Below are 23372 nucleotides of genomic sequence, written 5' to 3'. Positions count from 1 at the left end.
TATGACTCAATGATTCTATGACTCTGTGAAAAGCCCTTGGGAACAGCTCACAGGCTGCAACCATCCCAGCCCTGCTCTCAGTCTGCCCATGGGTCTCCCCCTCCACCCACGACCTCCAAGAGCAAGCACTGCCTCTTCCTGAAACAGGGGAAAAGTGATGGAAATAGCGATGAACTGTGAGCCTGAGGATCTAGCACACAAATAGCGAAGGAAAGAGAGATAAATACTGCAACAGTCTTTAAATATCCAAGGAGGAAACCAGCCAGGAGCCAGTTTGGCTACAGGGAGATGAGCTGGAAGCTAATGACAGATGATCCCGATATTCCCAAGAGGTCTACTGACCATCGTTTCTACAAAAGACGCTGAATGGGACATCCTAGAGATTTTCTTGGGAGGACTGCTGAAAGCCTTTAATACCGCCTATTCAGGTAATCATGATTACAAGGGGCTGGGGAGGAAGCCAGGCCTGATGTATGACATGCCAAAGCCTTTGAGCGCAGTAAACAAGGGTAGGGGAATGGTTGTTTTGCCAGCACGCAGCACGCTCGGTACACAGGAAACACCAAGCACTACGAGGACGACTCCACACAGGAGTTCCCAGTCCTATATTTAAGAGCAAATAAAATGATGGGAGGACCCCACAAATTACAGACAGCTCCAAATAACCACGGAGCTCTTGTCTCGGCTGTGGGAAGACGCTGAAGATGCTGATAGCAGAGCTGTGTTGCACAAGGGCTGGGTGCTGTGTCCCCCATGCTGAGCATCCCTGCCCCAGGCTGCAGGGGAAGGTGGAGGATAATTATGGAATAACCTGTCGATGGAGGAAGTGGCTTCCCAACCTCTCTCTATTCAGGGCTCGAGTTATGCTCAAAAGCAGGCAGATTTACAGCCCTCCCATGGTTGTGTTGTTTCCTCCTTCTGCCCAGATTAATTTAATAAATGAGAGGTAGGAAAAGAGGCTGAAAAACAAAGGCCCTGCAGTGATGTTGTGTCACGTCGTTAAATCAGGGGGCTTTTTGCTTAAGAGGAGTTGTCTGACCCACAATTACAGCTAAACTCCCATTTGGAAAATGGCTTTCAGCCTATTGAGACTTCTGTAATTTTAACAGGATGCAGCACTCAAATCCTCACCCTCTGTTTCAGAGGGCAGCATAAAATGATTATAATACACTAAATAGCAGCTGTTTTTCAGGCTGGAAGGGGCTTTTCATTGCTGTGTTATTCTGCTCTACACAAAGGCTCTTTCTGAAATTAAATACTCACTGTAAATGTCAAGCAGTATTGGGTTCTCATTCCTGAGGTCTGCACATAATTTGTTGTAGCAAAACACGGGCTGAAAACTAACCTGGCTTGTATGGCAGAGTATCGACTGTGAATTTCCAAACCCCAGCACTGGTAGGGCTCAGAAGATTATCAAAGGCAAAGGTATTGCAGTGTACCTAAACACCGGTTAACCAAGCTTGCAATATTTACAGTTCACCAAGACACCGAGACCCAGTTGGGTGTATAGAGAATGTGACTGCATGTTTAAACACATTGACTCATCTCCCTTTCGATCTTAACCAATCACAAATCTATACCCCAGTGGCGAGGTCACCAGGCAGCTTCTTTAGTGATAATAATAATTACACTTCTTGCATTTACCCCACGTTTTTCGTTTGTAGATCACAGGATGCTTCATCAAAGCAGGCTGCAATCATTGCTGCCCATCATTACCAGCAGAGAAAATGAGGTGCAGGGGAGGTAAACGCCTTGCTTGTCACAGAGTTGGCATCAGGGCAGGGGATGGTGGGAACCAGAAACCCCATGGTCCTTACTGGAAGGACTACAGTTAGGGACTGTGGGTGAGCAGGAGATTGGCCAAAACCTTTCCTTTCGTATGGAATCATAAAATTGTTTGAGTTGGAAGGGATCCTTAAAGGCCATCTGGTCCCACTCCCTGCAATGAACAGGGACATCCCCCATTCCATCAGTGCTCAGAGCCCCATTCAGCCTGATGTTGGGTGTCTGTAGGGACGGGGCATCACCACCTCCCTGGGCAACCTGTGCCAGTGCCTCATCACTCTTAAAAACTTCTTCTTTATATCCAATCTAAATCTCCCCTCTTTCAGTTTGAAACCATTTCCCTTTGTCCTGTCACAACAAATCCTGCTAAAGAGTCTGTTGCCTTCCTTCTTATAGCCTCCCTCCATAGACACTGAAAGGCTGCGTTCTGTTCATCCAAACAGAACACAGAGCAGTTGCCACCTCCCACACCATCATACTCCTGCTTTAACCATTTATCCAAAGAGTATTTCAGTTGCTCATAACCCCTCTCATCTGGACTGTGAACAGTTGTGGGGCAAGAAAGGAGCTCTCTTCCTATCAACTAGCTCTGGAAGGTGCTGTTGGCCTCACATCCACTTCCAGGCAAGCCGGGCTACATTTTGACATCTCAGCAAATTTTTCTGCCTGTCCTCACATGGGAAATTTCCATCTGCCTATATTTAAGCCTTGAGTGGCCCCTTTCCGTTGTTCCCTCTAACACGAGGGTTGCAAAGGAAAGAGAGGGAACACAAAAAGGCGAGCTTGCAAAACCATCCTCCGCTGCGTCCTCTGAAGAAAGGCATTAATGCTGCATTACCCAATTTTCTTTTCACATCACTTCTAATCAGACTCCAGTTTCATTCCAAAATTCAGCTGTGGGAAAAAATAGCTTTTTTTTTTTTTTTTTTTTAAATTAAGAAATATTGTCTTCTTGAATACAAAAAGCAACAATAGGAAAAATTAGTTCTACTAATACTTAATCTGGAGTGGTTTACAATGCATAAAGTCCTTTGTGCTTTGCATTTTGCAATGCTCTGGGCTTCTGCCTGTAGTCGTGCAGAGTTTCTGCAAAAATAACTCGGCAAGAGTTATTTCAGTTTTTTGATTCACTATTTGGTGTCAGAAAGGAGTTGAGATCTCAAAGATGGAAAGAAGTTATTTCTCATAATTTTTCAAGCCTGCATTTTGATTTAATACTTTCTGAATCAACTCCATGAAAGCTTTTATTGCTCTTATTGTCCTGTCTTATATACTAAATATACATATACACTGAAAAGCGAGTAGTTTGCAAATAAGGGCACTCGACAATATTTTTAGGCTGGCCTCTATTCATTCAATTCTTTTGTTGAGGAGAGGAAAGAGAAACATGTGTTGTCCCTTGCTGCCCAAGACTCCCAAGGATGGAAAGAGAAATTAAACCATGGTGCAGAGGTACGAAAATTCCCAATAAAAACAAATTCCAATGGGAATTTGTCAGGAGTCTTTTTTTTTCTAATGGAACCCATCAGAATGCCAGTTCACTATGGAGGGGACAGGATGCCCAAAGAAGCAGTGGATGCCCCATCCCTGGAGGTGCCCAAGGCCAGGTTGGATGGGGCCCTGGGCAGCCTTCTCTGGTGGGGGACAACCAGCCCATGGCAGAGAGTCAATACTGGATGGCCTTTGAGGTCCCTTCCAACCCAACCATTCTATGATGAGTCTACGATTCTATCACAGTCATGCAAAGCAACCACAGGGCTTTAGGATCAGATATGGAAGCAAGACATGGAATAGGAGGCAGATTTCCTTGGGGAGCAGAGGGGCTGAGGGCACTGTGGCTGGCTGCACTCAAGAAAACCTTCCTTCCACTTCCAAGCAGATAAACCCGTCTGCGCACATCGCACATCGCAGCTGATTCAGGCACAGCTGGCGTGCTGGGAACTGAAGGGAATTTATTTCTCTTGGCCGATGACCCACTCTCTTCAAGAGCTGCATTTTCCAAGCACTCCCTGCCTGGCTGCAACATTTGTAGCTCTGACAATTATTATTATTTTATTATTAGGCTAAGAGCTAATGTATGGGGCTAATATACAGCCAGTAGCCTGTAGACTCTTTAGCAAGTCTGTTTCGGTGACACTTGAAGGAGACTTTATAGATGGGCTGTTCCAACCCAGCTCAACCCTAATCTGGCATTTAGCTGCGGCTTGCAGAATATAATGGCTGAATGCATTTAGCCCATGCCCACAATAACTCTCTTTGACTGCAAAAGAAGTTCCAATAAACATGTCATTCAGATGCGAATGCATTCCAGTAAAAATTAGTGAGCTGATGCTATGAATAACATGCAGAGCTATCGTGCATTTCCAATCGCCCTCCCATCAGATGGATCCGAGATGATTAACACCAGATCGGCCATGATATTTATATTGCTCGGATCATGGTGTGTCATAAGCAAACGCAAAATTGCATACTGCATTGTAACAGCAGGGATGGGAAGAGCCACGTAACGAGCTGGGTTTATAGGGAAAAACAAATGGGATTGTAACACAATCCTGGAAACAAGGGAATGCTTCCAGCCGGGGTGAGGAGTGGGACAGCAGCGCGTGAGAGCGGTGCTGGGAGTGACTTTGGTGAAATGAAGTGATTTATAGAAACAGAGGGCGGGTTGGTGTACTGTATTTTTCTTGCAGCGGTTTCGAGTGATACAGCATGGATTTGGACAGCACATCCCCAGACCTGGCCAGTCTGCTTTGTAAAATGAATTCTTTTTGTTTGCTTGCTCGGGCTAAAGAGACCCATTGCAAATCCGAGTTCGTTTGCAGCTCTCACCTTCTCCACTATTTTATTAATCACGAGGCCCCTGCAACTCTCCCCCTGCAACAGGAGAGCCTTCCCCCACCTGCGGCCCCTCTCTTCTGTCAGATCTCTTGTCACTACGGCTCCATACAGTAATGGGAAACATGTGTCCTTCCCCAGCACTCACAGCCTCAGCCCGAGGAGCCCTGCAATGAGGGCCAGGAGCAGCAGTTGGGTGTTTCTGCAGATGCCAAAGGTCTTGTGTGGAGGGGGCACATGGGGCAACAGCGCTCGGTTCTCCTGGAGAGAAGCCAAGGGTCATGCTGTGTGCAAGGAAGAGGCTTTCCAACCAGAGGGCAGTGGGCATGGAACAGCTCCCCAAGCTGTCAGAGCTCAAGACAATGCCAAAAACCCAAAGGGTTTGGGTTTTGGGTGGTCCTGTGTGGAGCCAGGAATTGGACTCAATAGTCATTATGGGTCCCTTCCAACTCAGGATCAACTTTAAAATAAAAAGTGGGCACCTTCAGGCTGTATGCATAGTACATAATACACATCTTATATGTTATATTGCACATCTTATATAGATTACACATCTTGTATAATACAAATGGGCCACATTCCTCATTGTTTTTCCTTCTGGATGTTCAGATCTGTACAAAGAAGATCCTATCTAGAGATCAGCACAGTTCCTCAGGGTGCCAGGCCCAGAGCATGATTAATGCCAACCCCAGCCATATAACCTGCTTGACACCTCAGCCACTTCTGTCACTTTCCTGGGGATGGGGGATGCCTGGAATTGTAGAATCATAAAGGTAGTAAAAGACCTCTGAGATCTCCAAGCCCAACCCACACGTCCATGATCACTGACCACGTCCCTCAGTGCCACATCCCCACGGTTCTGGAGCACTTGCAGGGACAGTGACTCCACCATCTCCCTGAGCTGGTGGCCAACTTTATTTCAAGAAAAAAAAATCAGGACTGGGCTAGGGTGTCTTGTTTCCCTGTGAGTTCAATTGCAAAGGTCACTGCTCCTCTTCCCCACATCGGGGTTTCCCTTTCTGCAGCTCTGTTGTTTATTCAAGACTTCAGAAATTAAAATCTCATTTCAAGGGTTATGAGTAGACCACAGCAGCGATGCATTGCAGTGGATTATCAGCAGCAGGAGAGCTTTTCTCTGTCAGCTCTTCAGCTGCAGTGATGCACAAGTTCTGTATGCCTTGCAATGGATTTTCTTGCTTATAAAAGGGTTTTTTTTTCCCCTAGTAATTAGGGTCAGGATTATATTGTTACAGGGAATTGCCACCACCTCAGCAGTAATATAAAGAAAAGGAAAATAAAGTTGAAAAATACAAAAATAACTACAAGACAGCTTGGAGTACAGTGAGAGGAAAAACAGCCCTGGCAGGGAAGCAGAGAGATGTTCTCCTCAGGTGTAAAGATTCATTTATGGAGACAGTAATGCAGGAAATCACCATATGAGAGACAAGCTGCAGGAAAGCCATTGTCTTTATGGCAAAGGCAGGGGCTGATGGCTGCCAGGGGGTTTAAGGTTTCTAGATTTGGAGTTCACTTGAAAGGAACATCATTTTTAGAAATGAACATCAAGTTTCAGTCCTAGTTTTTGCAAAGACAACCAGAGAAACCCTGGCAGATGCTGCACTTCCCAGAAGTACCTTCTGGCAGCAGGACCCTGGAACTGAGAGAGCCCCTCACCACCCCGTGCTTTGCAAACAGGAACATCACTGATTAAAGGCAGGGCAGGAATGTTATCTTTCCTGGCCTCTTGCATAACAGAAGCTAGATAATTAAATTTTATAATCTTTGCATCAAGCCTGTAATTCCCTGATTGCATTAGAGTATGACTTTGAGAAAAAGCCCTGACCTGATGGCCCCACGAAGCGCTCACCTCCCCGACAAGAGCTGCAGTCACCCATTAAGAGTCACAAATAGACCAGGTTTAATGTTTCCATCTCCCATTCAGTCTGATCTTATCTGAGCCCAGCTTCCAGCCATAGCATTGCTTCCGCAGTCTCGGCAAAGACAGATTTGCCACCAGCCACCCTTTCCCTGCTATGAGCCCAGCTGCTAGCGATGAAGCCACCTCACTCCCTCATCCTTGGGGCACTCAATGAATGAAGCTACTGAGATGCTCACCCCACAACAAGGTGTTCCAACATCAGCTTTCAGGAGGGTTTTCCTGATCTCCCACTAATTCACCATTCTCAAAGCTCAGCCTCCACGTCAGGCCCCAGCCAGTTCCCAGCAGTGCTATATACGGTAGCAGCCACTCTTGCTCACTCATAACGCCAGCCTCTGCCTCTCTTCTATTATTCTATATCATTATGTTGATGTAATAAATGTGCAGAGGAGCTCCAGGCATCGGCTGTCTCCTTTGTTTAAAACACTCTACCACGTTCTCCCAACTGGATATTACCATATGATTATATACATGCCAGAGAAATAACTCCTGATGTCAGTGCTGCTTTTATACTGCAGCTCTGCCCTCCCGTCCTCCTGTTTGCATTTCCCATCCCACATTCACACGCTCCCATTACATGGCTAGCCTATATTTTACTCCCTCTGTTCTTGCTGTAGCTCCTCTTGGTAAGGGAAGTCTTGATTATATGTTATGGCCAAATAACTTAAAGCAAAGACAAAAAAAAAAAAAAAAAAAGAATGTGGAAGAACCAAATGAGGTCTAAATGAAGTCAGAGCACACTGGTCAAGTAGGAGGTCCCTGTGGCACCTCCCCTTGGTCTGCTCTGGCTCTGTGTGCCCATAAGGACTCAGAAGATGCTTAACCTCTAGGGGGAAGCCCCAGCCCTCCAAGCCAACCCAAAGTGCTGGTGTGGGCCAAAATGTTATAAACGGGCTGCAGACATGGGGCTCTGGGAAGGTTCCTGCCTATTTCCAGCACTGGCAAAATTCACGAGCAGGAAAGTCATATATACATAAGTCAAGGAAAACACTGTTTCCTTCTTCGGCAGGAAACAGAAGTTATTCTCAGAACTTCAGCAAAAGAACAAGAAATTAAATAAAGCGCTGGCAGCCTAAACTTGCTTTATTCCTGTGGTTTTATAATCTCCGAGTCAAAATAAACACATTTTCAATCTTGGGAGAATTATTAGGGTAATAATGGGGGGTAGTTATTTACAGGCTCCAAAGGAATTGTTCAACGAATCATGTGAAGTGAAACAGTGGATTCAGGGCAAGAAAATTCACATTTATGCAACAGTCTGGTTAGATTCTTTTGTTAGTGGGCACCCAGATGCCACAACACAAGATTGGGCAAATCTTTTGGGTGATCCCAGCTGGAGTTTTCCTGAGAAAAGAGCTATGACCAATATTGCAACACCCGATTTCTTTCAGTTAAGAGTTTTAATGAATTTTAATGGCGTTTTCCCATCTTAAGTCTGGGGTGGGCTCTCATGGGTGGTGATGGCTCAGGGCTGAAGACTCATGTCCTGGTCACAGTAGGGTACTAATTCACATTGCCCTGTGATATCCAACGAGGCTGATTAAATGCAAATGAGAATTTTGTTGTCTTCATACTTTGAAGTGCTTACCATCTCCCCTATTAACAAATAACTCAACTTAGAGTTTAACAAGAGGGAAGATTTTCTTAAAGGGAAATGGGAAAGCAGAGCACAAGGTGAGATTAGTGGCTGGACTGAAGTGGTATCACTGCCACAACTAGCCCACTCCAGCCCTCCTTGCTTGGGCTGTTGTCCATAGAAAATCTTGAAACAGCTGTAAGAAATGACCCTTTGAATGAAATTTTCACTTCTCAGCTCAAGGTTTAGGCAGAACTACTTCATTGCTTCCTTCCAAGATGGCAAGGAAGGCTGAAGGCATCACAGGCCAACAGCTGGCACCAAATTATGCTTCTTCATCTTCTCTTTTGGCCAGAGCAGTTGTGTCTGACCACAGCAGTGCCCTATAGGCAGCGTGTTTTGTCTACATGCCTAAAACATGAGGTAGTTTAGGCATGTAGACATACGCATGCTTATCAGAGGTACTGCATTGTTCTTAGGGTTATGCCTACAAGAGTAACAGCTGTAGATACAAGAAGTAACTACAAGGAGAAGTTCTATGGGTATATACAAGAGGCAGTTACAAGAAATAGCTACTACAGCTAGTCACAAGGGAAACTACTCGAGGTAGTTACAAGGGTACGTAGTGAAGGTAGCTAGAGGGCTCTTGGCCCTTTTACGTGTAAAAAGCGCAGGAAGGGGAGCTGAAATATGGATGCCAAGATGGGAATGATGCAATAACTGCAAGTCCCAAAGGTTTTTGCGAAGCTCCTACCTTTCACTGCAGCAGAGACAAAAACAGACAGGAGAAGGGTGAGAAAATCTCAAATTGCTTATTCCCTTCAAAAGCAACGTGGGCCACAGAGGAACACTTCACCCTGCATGAAGCAATTCTTTAGGCTGCTGCTTAAAGGGTAGAGGTTAAACTCTGAAGAAAGCTCATAGTTTTTATAAGCAAGGCTCACATTTCCCTTCTAGAAATATATATATATGGGAACCCACTCAGGCATGAAGTTTAAGACATGCACGAGAAGACCACTGAAGCCTTGTTATCTTTGCTTTTGTTCTGCTTTCCCAGTGCTTTTTTAATCCCCTTACCGGTATGGCCTTGGAACACACTCCCTTTTCCAGGCCAACATTTCACAGGGCCGCAGGGCTCTTTGTTCTCACCCCTCACCCTGTTTGTTGTGCCGTCCCTGGGGTGTGCTTCTGCTCTTGAGGGGGCCAGCAGTCGAAAGGAAGAGGCAGAGGATGTGAACTCCCATGTTTGAGCACAAAGAGAGAGAGGGACCCATTCATTTCTATCCTCAATGCTCCTCAGCAGGCAGAGAGAGCTCCTTGAGTTAAAGATTCCCAAAGGGGTAGGGCAGAGTGGGGTGTAAGTTGGGTTTGACCCTACTGAACCCCACAGTGAGAGTGTGTGCAGACTTTGCAGTTGTTGTTTCCTTCTCAGCGCATGGGTGCGTTCTTCAGATCTGCGCGGGAGTTGCTTACGTGACTTCCAGGTATAAAAGTTGTTGGCTCCAGAAAAGCTGCTTCACATGCCGTGGCAAGAAACACAAACACTTCAGTGGCAGTGGCACGTGGGAGAGAGACATAACCATCATCAGGCACGTAGGGCTGGAAGGGACCACCTACATCATAGGGCTCAGTCACGGGCTCCTCACAAACACCTTCCCCAGGCTTGTCAGGCAAAGCTACTTGGTTACTTCCTTGTTATTCTCACAGCTGCTACCCCTTGCAAGCTAGATCTTAGAGATGATCTGTACTATAAACTCTATTGTTAGGGAAAGAAAGAGAGAATAGTTTCTTCATATCCACGTGTAGCTGTGGAGAGCAGGCAAGCCATAGGTACTGAAAAAGAACAGGAAAAAGTTTCCTTGTTTTTTTATTTGCCAGCAGACCCATCTCATCATGAATCTATTCTTAGTGATGGCTTGAAAAGAGGTATTCCAGAGGCATGTCCTTTAGCTAACATGGCATAGAGGTGAGTCTGCTAGTGTGGCAGACTTGCTTCAGTGATGCTCTTGGGATAACAGTGGTGAGACCTCAGGGTCCTTAAAACTCAACTTGAGTTTATTGCAGGTCAACATGAGCATATAGACAATTACTGCAGAGCAGCCACCATACAAACAGTGAGCACAGCAACTGCCTGGTGGGAACCTGCTTGAGATGCCGTACCCACAGCCAGGGTGAGTGGTGGTTATCTGCAGGTCACGCATTCAGGAAGCCACAGGGACGCCACAAATACTGTGTGAGTGGGAGCTGCTGGTGGGGCTATCAGAGCTTCTCAGGTCAGCAGGACATTCAGAGAGTCGCTGGCACCAGGACAAAGCAGGAAGAAATGAAGATAGAGCCAAAAATCCTGATGAGGTTCAAAGTCCGGCCAGCGCCATCAGCCCTTGTCAGCAAGGGGAGACCTTAGTTGAAGTGATGCCTGTCCTAAGCTTGCCCTTAAATCCTCACTTCTTCCTCTTGTCAGTACACAGGTGAGCCCATCTTGCCCTATACCTCACCTATATCTCTGGCTACCTAGGTTAGAATTACATCTGCAGTACTTTGTTCATGGGTGAAAGAGCCCAAGGATGGTGCGTGGGAACTGCTGAGTCATGGCCTGAACCACTGATTGAGCACCTGGGGAAAGGACACAGTCAGCACAGGTGAAGGCAATTCACCTGCGTGACTGGGAGGGGTGGAGCCTGGCTGCACCCCTCTTAGACCTCATTTAAGGGCTGACTGCCACTGAGGAAGGATCTGTTCCTGGAGATTTCTCCTTGGTGATGCTTATCCCTGTAAAATTAGAATCTTCTGATACAGGTGAGCTATCTTTTTTCCTATCCTTTTAAGCACCCTTCTATTATGCCAGTCCTTCTATCATCGCATCTTTCTTGTAGCCCATTGTATTGATGTGTCCAATTGCTACAGATGAGCACATAATGGTCTACAGATGCTTTTCTGCCAACTTCTTTGCACACATATTCCTGTCCTGTAGAATATGCCTTGCTGAGGCTGAACTTATCCCCAAACAGCCTTTGGGGTCTTTTGCTTTGTGTTTAAGTATTTCTTCATCTAAGAACATATTTAAATCCATGGAGGAGCTCACCAGCAAATAATGACAGCAACAGTAATAAAATCACCACCCGCATCTGGATTGTCTTGAGGGTGAAAACTAATGATGATGTGGCTGCACAACCATAAAATCAACAGCAGCCTTATGAAAAAAAAAAATCCAGAAGGCGATGACTTTGCTGGAGCGCCAATCATCTTCAAGGGTTAAAGTAGTGAGCTGTCAAAAGCTTTAATGTTTTTACAGCACACAGACATCCAACATACAATACAGGACACTTTGTTCTATTGATGTCTAAGAAAGCTTAATGGAGAAACAGGCTGTTAAAATATAGGATACTTTATAGGTTAGCTCTTCTCTATACTTCATCATCCGGCATTTGCCAAGTTAGCAGAGCATCAGACTTCAAGTCACATTTATGCTTCTTTTACAGCAGTTTTTTTTCCGCTAAAAGCTCAGCTAAGAGACATACATACTAATGAAAAGGAGTCATTCATTCTTGTCACAATTTGTGCTCAGAACAGTTGCAAATCCTGCATATCATTTTTTTATAATTGAGGGGAAATAGAACAGCTTTTATGCAGTTAGACAATTGTCCACAGTCTATCCTAAGAAAGAAAAAATGCCCTAAAAATGGAAAGCAGGTGGGTTTTCTGTGCATCAAGTTGCACAAGAATAAGAAGGCTACATTCTTGATTTCTGTTTAAGAAACAGAGTCATATAATTGGTACACCACCTAAAACAGTCCTGTGAGCTGGACATACACTGGAAGTAGGTCTAGTGCCCACATTGGCTGTGTGTGTCTTCTGAGTGGACTGATAAAACTTTCATACTTTCTTACCCTACCACTGCAGCCTTGGCATCCTACCTTTCCTTCCCATAGCTGCTAACATGGGAAGCTATAGAAATTGCTTTTGTGTTGGCTTGGGAGCTCCAAAGCTGAAGAACACAGAGGGGGCATCTTCAGAGATGCTCATGGGGAAAGGTGGACAGAAGAGAGGATTGTCCTTGGCTAAAAAGAGATGCCTGAGGATATAAGGGGTCTTCAACAACCCAGAATCCTCCTTGGTGAGAATATAGTTGGCAAAAATGAACAACTCTGGAATGTCTTTCTTATAGGCAGGTGGACTCCAGCCAAGCCCACAGTCACACTATTATTTTAGACACTGGTTATCAGCATGGCACATAAAAGCTGGGTTAGGAGTGCAACTTTCAGAAGAAACAATACTGATAAACCTGGAAATACCCTCAGACCTCCTGTGACACAGGAACAGTGAGTTACTTAATGTGCTAGCCAACAGAGGAATAAAAGCAGACAGGATCATTCCATTTTGCTATTTTCCCTCCCACCTTTATTCTTTACAGCCTGTCACTGATTCCCTTCTCTCCTTCTCTCTTCTCCCCTGTTAAAACAAAACATCTGCTGCTGTTTTAAGACTGGCTTTTGCAGGCTGTTATGGACAAAGATAGCACTTGGCAGGGAGGGGAGCTGAACAAGAGCCATAGCAGGTGAAGGATTTTAATTCCCCTATTACTGTAATCAGCTGCCATGGCCGCGGGAGGCAGTGGTAATGATTTCCAAACCCAAAAGCCTGGCTAAGGGCAAGTGTTCACATGGTCAGGGAGTACTGGAGGGTTGGACATGGGCTTGGCCCCATCTATAGGGCTCTGCTGGTGACTAGTCACTGCATCACTCCTTTCTGATTAAATTACCATTAAGTTTGAAATAATAGTACGTCCTTAGTGGAATAAGAAACTCTGGAAGGAGAAGAAAAAAAATCTTTGCGGGTTTTTTTTTGGCCAGTGGTGAACTAAGAGCCAGCCCTGAGGAAGCATGTGAGAATGGCTCTGTGATCATGCTTTTCTTCTGGTACAGTGTGGGGACTAGTCTCTGCATTTGCTATGACCACAAAATCCCAATTCAGTGGCAAACCAAGACCCTTTATATGATTATGACAATGAAAAGGATTCTGGACAATGTATGCAAACTATTATGTGCAGACTAGAAGGTACAGAAGCACCCAAATCTTTCAGCAGACAATTTCTCAAAGGGGGTTGTATTGTGGTATTGTGACTGTTGAGTCACAGCCTGAACCACTGATTGAGCACCTGGGGAAAGGACCTGGTCAGCCCTGGGAGCACAGGTGAAGGCAATGTGACTGGAAGGGGTGGAACCTGGCTGCACCTCCCTTGGACCTCATTTAAGGGCTGACTACCCCTAGGGAAGGGTCTCCAATTGGATATTCCTTTCATGGGGGATTTCCCTTGCAAGCCTAGATCTTCAGAGACAGGTGAGTACTTTTCCTTTGTAACACCTTCCTATTGCTCTGGTTCCCTTGTCATTGCATCTCATTTAACAGCATTCCATTGCATTGATCTTTCTGATTGTTAAAGGGGTTGATCAGAACAACTTGCACATTTGTGTCCAGGATCTTTGGTCTAATGTCTTTTTCTTCCTGCTAATTGTTTAATTTATTATCTGTCTATTCACCACCCTGTGCAAGAGCTGAGCAGGGAGTCCACTAGGTATTTTGGCTTCCCCAGCCAGACCAGACTTAAAGGAACAGATAGAGGTAAGTCCCTGCCACTGAATACTGCACCAAGGAGCACCCCAGCTATCCTTATTGCCACCAAGATCTGCCTGCACACTCAAGGACCAGTAATTATCAAATTAGCAATATTAATTCTTGGCTTATGCTGCTTCTCCTTTTAGGTCCTGCAGTCCACTGATCACTGGGGGGGGGATATCAGTTTGTGTCCTGCTCAGGTATCAAGGTATCATATCTGCACTGAAATAGAAAAGCCTAGAAACCTTGTAGGTGTTTGATGGTATTTCTTGCTAAATGTGAGTTATGTAGGTGTTCAAGGCCAGGTTGGATGGGGGCCTTGGGCAACCTGATCTGGAGCCTGATATAGTGGCTGGCAAGCATGCTCACATTAGTAGAGTTGGAAGAGGATGATCTTTACGGTCCCTTTCAACTCAATCATTTTATGATTTTACTTGGTGAGCTGCCAGGTGAAGTGCATCATGTTCCTCCATCTCCTGCAGGACCATCTGAAAATACTGATATCATTTGCATAACAATGTCCTTATCTAGACAAGGATGTCTAGATAATAACAGCAGGCTAGCTGATGCTGGGGTGCAATGTGTGAATCTAGACAGTAGAAGTGTGAAAGCCTTGGCAGGTGCCCACTTCTGTTTGTTGCTCAGGAATGGGATATGGCTTTCCTACTCAAAGCTAATTCACATCAAAGTCAGGTTACCTGGGAAAAGATCAGGAGAAAAGAAGAGGAGGAGGCCGTAAATCATCTTGAGGCTTAAGAAGATCAGATAGAATTCCTCAGGACCGTGAATTTGGGGCCAAATGTTGGAATGCAGCGTGTAATGAACTTGCTTATCACCCTGGTGCTGTATCCAAGAGTTATTAATGGGCTCTGGAGTGCTGTGACAGTAACATGAGCTTAAGGAGCAGCCTAATAAAAAGAGGCTCCCTGCTCCAGGCAGCCTCAGCACTGCCTCCCAAAGAGACAGTATTGGATGTCTGCAGTTCCCAGTGTATTTCTCCCAACTCCACGCCTAGAAGAATGCTAACAGCTCCCATGATCATTGAGCTCAGATTATTAAGGTATTAGAGAGCAAAAGAAAGCTTCTAGAAGCCCTGCAAAACTCCAACTGGCACACACTGAGGGGCTGCTAACACCACCCTCTGCAACACACAGGTAGGGTATAGGAGGAGCCAAACTAATTAATCTTTTGTAATCTAGATGGAATTAAATGACAGTGATTAAGTGCTTTGTAATGGACTTCCTAAATCCTCATACAAATGGAGGAAGTGACCACCCTTGATCAGATTTCTGTTCATTTTGTCTGCTTCCCTACTTGTGTTATGCATTTTTCCCCTTTGCTATCTTCTCCAACTTTGGCTTAGCAGGACTAAAGAACAAATACTCCATCAGAATATGAGAGTAGTGGTTTGGAAGGGATGAGAGCTTCCTAGGGGACCCCAGAATGGCTTGGGTTAGAAGGGACCTCAAAGACCTTCCAGTTTCAATCCCCCTGCAGCAGAAAATGATTTACAGAGTATCCTTCACCAGAAATTGTCAGTGCAGAAGGGCTTCTGATGCCCTAAAAGGCAGTTCTGGGATGGCCAGCCCCTGGTTCCCACTGTCCAGGATAATCTGACTGGGATCTCCTTGGAACAGCAAAAAATGTTGGGCTTTCCCTATGGCATAGAGAGAGTCTAGCCCTACTGGTGATATTGGTCCCTCCTCAGTAGCAGAGATGTGGTGTTCAACAGTGCTGGACAAACTGGAGCCTTTTGAGTCCTGCATCCCTCAGGCCATGCCTGGCAGGACATGGCTTTATTTCTGGAAGGCGTCAGTAGAGTTCTATTGCCTCAGCATAATCATGTTACAAAACCATGCTGGGGATCTATCCCTGCCTTATGATGGGCTTGCAAAACCCTCCAATAGAATTTGCACTGAAAAGGGTCTGTGACCTTTTCTTTGTGGAGCAGCGTTGCATTGCCACAATCAGGAGCTCTGGCAGACAAACCCTTGTAAGCTTATGAACTCCCTGTTTCCCACCCAGTAAGTCAGCCATGAACATCCCCTGAAGGCTCATGTTGTAGAGTCAGTGTAAAACAAAAAAGAGACCACAGATTACAGCCCAGGGGAGCTTCAAACCACGCCAAAGGCAAGATCCAACAGACCCTATAGCCATAGAAGGGCATGCTGAGAGCTGGTTTACAGCATCCTGGCCTTGGTTTCAAGTGCTGGCTTTGGAACCACTGTCTAGCAGTCTGTTTGGACTCTGCCTCTGGCATCAGGGTTGGCATGAGGGGAAGTAATGCTCAGAGATCTCTAAGCTCCTGAGGGAGCTTTGTAAGTGTGGGGATGAGATCTTCTGCCCCAGCTCCTGTGTTCTGGAGCCTGCCAGCCCACAGAGCCACCACTGCTCTTCACTAAATGTGGGTTCACCCATGGTCAGGCATGCAGCTCTGTGTTACTCATAATCCTTTACTAACTTCATCTTCCTTTGGTCTTCCCACAGTGCTTAAATCCTTACTTTCTTTCTGCCTGAACCAGAAAGACCTAAAGATTTAGCAAAGCATTCAGGCTACAAGTCCAGTGTTTTTTTGTCACTTACTTGTCTAAATAACACATAAAAGGCTCCCACACCTCCATGAAATGTGTAGAACAGGAGAGGTGCAAATGAAAACCTTGGTGGCATTAGGTGCTGTTTTTCCAAACATTCCCCATCAGTAAGCAGGCAGCCCCTCAGCACAGCACAATCCCACTGAGGTCTTTAAGCTGTATTTCTAGGATTTCTCTAAACCAGGGGCCTCACGCTTTTAAACACAAAGGGAGCTGGGGAATGGTTTCCTTAGCAAGAGATTTGAGAAAAATCAGTGCTTTTTGACTCACTTTTTTTTTTCCCCTCCTATGGACATCTGCTGGGGTCTGTATTTTTTGAGTCATGGGGGTGAAGGGGGCTGAGGGGGGGGGGGGGGGGAAGAGGTCTGCAGACAAGGCAAGCACAACTTATTCTGGAAAGATTCCCGGATGCTATAAATGGGAGCCCCCTCACAGTGCAGCTCATCTGAAGGAAAATGAAAATATCAGGCATCCAAGAAGCATATGTGCAGATGGCTTAGAGCCCAGCCTCCTTACCCGGGCTCTGCATTAAATAAAATGCACTGGGTCATGTTGCTACAGATATAAGAGATTACTAGGTGTAATGTGCACTTCTCTGTGAAACTGCAGGTTTTCAAACAATTGGAAATTCAGACCTTGTTTATGAATCAAGCAAATGGCTTCAGTCAAGCAGAGCAGAGCAGCCCCCTTTTTTTGGCTGGGGCTGGGGTCAGGAGGCTCGTACTCTGCAAGACTTCACTGCAGACACAGCTCAGAAGGAGAGCAGTCTCAACACCAGTGTGAGAAGAAGCATCCAAGAGGGCTATTGACTACAACCTGTATTTTTGAAGGATGATATGAATCAATCCAGAGCCTTGGCAAGACCCCGCAGTTGGGGCTTGCGCTTTCAGCCAATGTCAATTATGTCATTACTGAGCCTGCAGAAGCTATTACTAATGTTACTTTTACAGTTCACTGCCGACCAGAGAAAAGAGTTTTTCACACTGTTGTCGTTTTGTTGGAGCAAGACTATACGAATCACAGATGGCTTCCTTGCCAGATGTAGCCTTGCAGGACTGCAATTTGGGGTTTACAAGAGGTTTAATGAAAACTTGGCATTTTCCCAACTTTTGGCAAATACTCTTAGGCTGTCATCTCACACAAGCAAGTTGAGATCCTAAAAAAAAAAAAATAAGGAAAAAAAAAAGTCGAATGACTCGTTCTCTCACCAAATAGGGAGGTGAAAAGTTTTTACCTGAGAAACAAAAACCAAGTGAGCAAACCAATACTCCATTGCATTGGGCCTGAGCTCATGATCACTGCAGGTATTGAAAAGCTCTCCTGAACACTGGATCTGTTCCCACATCTTTGCTGTTGCTTTGGAGGGGTCCAATGTATTTCAGCTGACACAGTATGTTGAATATGGAGGGGGGGGAGGAGTGACATCCAGGTATATCAAAAACTACATCATCCTTTCTTTGATGTTTACTGCTCATGTTTCAGTGATGGTTTTGCTGCTTTGTCCTGAAAGGAGATTTTGCTTCTTAGCTTTTCTGCTTGGTTTCTGTTTCCTTGATGGTACAAGCAGCTCATTTCAATTGTTCTGAAAGAAATTCTCAGCTGTGTGCTGTCAGATGGATGACATCACCTGTACTCAACAACATATCCAAATGGTGCAGAACCAACCAACGTCTTCAGCACCAAACTGGAAACTCTTCACATTGTTTCATTTTTCAAGATGATGATATCCCTTTTCCTGCTTGTGGATATTTATATTCAGCAAAACTTGGCATAGCACAATGCCATTTTAAGCTTAACTCCGCTTATACCACCACCCCAGACTGATATTCATCCTTGTCCAAACTGCCAAACGGAGTCAGCTGCAGTGATTTGGCCGTGAAGTTTCTTCAGTTATGGTTTGGATGAGAAATGATTTCCTAGGTCCCAGTAGTCTCAAAATGCTGTCTTGAGTGCAATGTGTGGGAAGAAAAATGCCAGGAGCTGCCCCAGTGAGACAGAGCACCATTGACAAGAATGCATTGGGACCATTTAAAATATCAGTGCCAACAAACAAGTCTCAAAACATTACCTTGAGACTCAGTGTGACTAATGAGGCACTCTATGTGGGCCTTTACCAGTCTCCCATAACCAACTACCTCTGTCTTAGCCAGCCTGCTGGTCTTAAAATGCCTTCAACCTGAGCAGTCCATTTTTTAAATCGCCACTGGTGCGCAAACAAGATTATTGAACTCTCTGGAGAAAGGAGGAAGTAGCACTTCACATCCATGTGGCAAAGGAATTAAGAAACCAGCTGGAGAAATGTAATCATGGAGATGTCATCCTTTTTCTACTGGCTGAGGTTTGGATGTAGAGCTGACATCCAATCCTTCTCAGCACTCCTGTGGATCCAGACTTCCCCAGGATCACTCTTCAACAGTTTTTTTTCCTGACTTCTGCCTATGTGAGATGTTCAGGGACTTCACAGAAATGAAGTTTATTTCCCAAGATGCAAATTGAATCAACATCCCTAAGATAAAGTACAAGTATCGTGGATTTCCCTCTTTTTGCATTGGTGACTGTGTGATTGAGTCGTAGTTTCCTTAAGGGAAGACCATAAATCTCCCTCCTTTTCCTCTCAAGGAAAAAGAAGTGTCAGTCTTCCTCAAACAAGGTTTCTAACAATCTCCCATTTTCTAGATGAACTTTGTATAGGATCAGAGAAAATCAGTTGGCTTTTGATTACTGGTCTTTACAAAGTGCCACTTATCACTCCATAATGCACTCATCTGAGAGGTTGATTGTTACTTAATATTACAACCACATAAATAATATGCTGTTTTATGCAACAGAAGACATATCCTTGTACAGTACTAATCCTAACAGTAGCCATCCCTGAAATGTATTTAACTTAAGGTTATCCTTTCCTGCAAAGATAGAGGGTTTTTGTTTTTGTTTTTTTCACTCCAGCAAAGCCATGAGAATCTTTATACCCATGGTACAGACTTCAACCTTTGTTCTGCAAATGCTTCCCTGTAGGTGTTCCAGAGATCCAGTCCTCACTGAGTTTTGGATAGCACTGAATAACCAAGGTTGGAAAAGACCTTCAGGATCATCCAGTCCAACCATCCACCTATCACCAATAGTACTCACTAAACCTCATCCCTCAACACAAAATCCAAACACTCCTTAAGTTCTAAGGAAAGTGCTGGAACTCTGAAGAAAAAAACTGAAACTGAGTAGTGTGGGAGAAGTATTTAATTCCTTCTTACACTGTTAAAAAAAAAAAAGTGGTCCCTTAGCTCAGCAGATTTCATCTCACTGCCCCCAACTCCATCTGTACTCAGTGAAAAGACTGAGATGTACAGTGTGTTTTAGGTATCTACACTCCTGAGGAGCCTGTGCCTCCTCACTGACTGCAAATGGGGCACTAGCTAACATAGGTTGGTAGATGGGGTGGCTCCTATCCCTGTATCAAGTTGTGTCTTCCTCCTTCCTTCCACAAAATAGAAATGAACACAGCTCTACCTGAAAAATCTGCTCTAAGGACCCAAACCTTGAGGAGAGGAAAGTGGTTAAATGAGCCAGCAAGGCGGTCATGGCAAATACCTACATTCAAGTGTTCATGGTTGGTAATGTATAACATTCCCTAGTAAAATCACAGCGTTATTAATTTTTCTGGCTCTGGAATAGTAAAAGCAAGAAGAGAAATCTGGCCCAATGATCCATCATCTTAGGCTTTGAAATAGAGCCAACTTTGGTGAAATTTGAGTGAGCCCTTAGAAACACAAGGAGAGCTAAAGCAACAAGTGCATTTCACTGAGCTACAGTATTATCCTGTACTCATTTCTAGAGGGGAAGCTGTTTATTGGATACGTAGGAAAGAAAAAAACAGCAGAAAAGCACACACATTTAAATATTCAAAGCTGCTCCAGCAAAGAACTTCAAATCTGAAGTCATTTCCTTGATGAGCTTCAGCCATTATTTGTCATCCACGCTGAACCAGAAGAAAAAGAGAAATAAGAGGAAAAGTCTGTTGCAATCTTAGTGGCTGGAAAGGAAGGTGCAAAGCTGTGATGGGCAGCAGCAAGCTGGAAACTGCCAAGCCAGCCAGTGAGGATGTCTTGATCTGCCCCAGGCTGGCTCTGAGCACCCAGAGGGAGAAAATTCATTGCAGGGAGTCAAGGAGGTTTGGCAAACCTGGGAGCAATTCATGTTGCCTTGCCATCAGAGTCCTGAGATGTTTGTCAAAGCCTCCAACCAAATCCCAAAACCCTTTATGGCTGGTAGGGGGGAGGGATGAAGTCAGCAGTTTTCACTGACCTAGCCAAGAGCATCTAGGGCATCCATGCATATGTAAGAAGACACAAAAGGCCATCAGCACATGCATCTCTCCTGCCTCCAAAGAGGAACTGTTCCACTAGGAAGGTATAGGAGTGTTCACAGGCTGGAGAAAGTATGTGGCATAGGATCACAGAGGCTGAAAAAAAGACCATTAAGATCATCTGGTCCATCCATCGACCCATCACCACACAAAACATATCACTGGTGCCCTGTTATCAGGGCTCCAAGCACACTGATTCAGAGCTCAGGAAGATACATGTCACATTGTGAGGACTGTACATTTTCCTCCCCCCCTAGTAAATATGACTCAAGTCATGTCAGTTTCATAAGACAGCAGAATGTCTAAGAAAGGACTGCCAATTTTTGCATTTTCACCAATGAAAAGCAGCACCTACAGAATCACAGATTCATTTGAGTTGGGAGGGATCCTTAAATGTCACCTAGCCCATCTCTCCTGCAATGAACACAGCTCCATCAGAAGCTCAGAGCCCCATCAGGCCTGACCCTAGGTGTCTCTAGGGATGGTGCACTTTGTACTCCAGCTGGGGTATGTGCTTCTCTACCTCACTTTTTACCAACAAATACTAAAAGTGATAATGAACATTATATGAGGTATTTCTCCTTGCTGAAATTTGGAGCAAGGAACAAGAGATGCAATTCATAAGCGATGCAGCACTGTTAGTGCACTGCTCTCAATGAGTAAATCATTGCCTGATGCCAGGTGACATGGAATATTAGGGTGTCAGCCTGATCATAATCCATGAAAGGAAGAACTCAGCACTCTCCTGAGCTTCCAGAAGCATCCTGCACCAGGCAGCCTGCAGACACCAACATAAAGCAATAGATGCTGCCAGACAGCAACGTGAAGTGGCCACACAAAGCTGCAGAGGTGTGAATACTCCCCAGGCTTACACACCAGCTCATTGCAGCTTTCTGTAGCCTGCACAACAAAAGGAAATTTTCTTTTTTAAAGGACAGTTAATCTGTTAGGGTGAGAAGTAGCTGGCATGACCCCGCAGCACAGTCACCTGCTTCACACTGACCATCCTGTGATGCTCAGTGGAGCAGCATCTCATTTTCACCAAGCGTGGCAAAGACTGGCTTCTTCCCCACTATGAAATATCTTTTTTTGTATTGTAATTTTAAAATAACAAAGTGCAGTTGCTGAGCAGGAGGAGCTTAGACACTAACCACAAGCACAGGGCTGGCTGGAGGATGCAGCAAGCTGGGAGGCATTACCAGGTTGTTAGTGCTAAAAGCAAAGAATTGCAAGGAAATACAACCTCCCCCCTTGTGCCAACCTTTGGTCAGCCTTCCCAGGCCCATTTTCCAGCAGCAGCATGAAATCAGCAAGGCCCATCCAGCCATTTTTGTATAGAGGGGAGGATTTTCCACAAGTCATCACAAGCCCTAATCACATTGCCGTAATGAAAACCTGCTGAGCTATCTATCGCTGTTCAGAGCCAAATGAAGACAGATTGAGGCAGATGTGGTGGGGTCATGAAGTAGGCTTGCTGTGACAGAGGAGCATGGGGGAAGCAGTGTCTTTGCCTTCTCCCATTCTGCTTTCACCACCATCTCCCTTTCTCACCACATATCGTGCCTTAACCCCACGTAGACACTTCCCTGCCTTGACCTCAGCAGAGCAATGCTTTTTGCTGGATGGTCGTTCCCCCCTCCAAGTTTATTCCTTCTGAATTTAGTTTCCATTTTTAAAAAGTTTATTTTCACTTTTCCTCCTCTTATTTCTCTGTTGAAGAGGACAGGTTCCCTGCTCATTCTCTATTAGTCATCCTTCAGCCTGCAGCCAGTCCATGGCCACTGAAGCCCTCCAGGTACCCCAAGGCCATGCATCTCCTCCTCCCAATGAGCCCCATGGTGTTTTCCCATGGATGAGAACTCCCCACGTTCTGCTTTGACTTCTCTATCGATAACCTTTCCTGACTGGCTCTGGGATTCATCAGGACAAGGAGGTTTTCTTCATACACAGCTTAATACCCTGCTTGAGCCATGGACAATTCATCTCAGCCTGACATCTGATGAACTTCCAGAGACCCACACGAAGCACAGGGGAATGAAGTGGCCTTTTAATGGTGGGATAGGCAGAAACATAGTGGGATCAGGGTGAGAAGTGTCAGAAGTCAACTTCAGCAACAAAAACAACTACTTTGAACCCAAACAGAACTTGTCCATACCATAACACAAAGTTCATCCAAGTGAGATGTGCAAAGGACTGAGCACCACATTTTACTTCAGCTTATCAACAAGGAAGATTTCAGACAACCTTCACAGATGTAGACGAAGCTCGGACCCATTTGTTGCTCCCAACAAGACAGACACTCAGGGATTGCAGAAAAACACAACAACAAAGACCATGCTTCCCAGATACTGATGCTTCAGAAAGGACAGTATTTTTTTCAAGGCAGAAGGCAGTAGCCTGGAGTTCAGTTACATTTGTACAAGTGATTAATGAGTTGTTTAGGGAGCAGACAGAAACAAGGAGCCTGAGAAAGGTCTCCTCTTCATGGCTGCCCCAAAAAAAAAGGCCAATTCAGTAAACACAGACACTGTATTTTTTGAGTATCTAAGAAGCATTTGAGGTATACTGCACGTGCAATGGGAATGACCCAACAACTCGTGAATGCTGAGGGCAAGCACGCATGCTTGACTGCTTCCTGGACACAGCTTATCAGCCAGCAGTATAACAGCAAAT

General features: G+C 45.1%; 1 long non-coding RNA gene across 2 annotated transcripts; it reads left to right on the top strand.

Annotated features, from left to right (window-relative positions):
- Positions 1-338: 338 nt before the first annotated feature.
- LOC149916897 (uncharacterized) lies at positions 339-4848 on the top strand. 2 transcript variants are annotated; one of them, XR_016469361.1, is made up of 3 exons: positions 339-428; positions 1665-1743; positions 4762-4848. It is a non-coding gene; the product is annotated as an uncharacterized LOC149916897 (long non-coding RNA). The 2 variants fall into 2 exon arrangements; XR_016469360.1 differs by lacking the exon at positions 4762-4848 and adding an exon at positions 4476-4644.
- Positions 4849-23372: the final 18524 nt, after the last annotated feature.

This window comes from Phasianus colchicus, chromosome 9, assembly GCF_987193195.1.
Source record: "Phasianus colchicus chromosome 9, bPhaCol1.hap1.1, whole genome shotgun sequence".
Classification (NCBI taxonomy): domain Eukaryota; kingdom Metazoa; phylum Chordata; class Aves; order Galliformes; family Phasianidae; genus Phasianus; species Phasianus colchicus.
The sequence above is the reverse complement of the archived record's forward strand: the minus strand, read 5'-3'. Positions and strand labels throughout refer to the sequence as shown.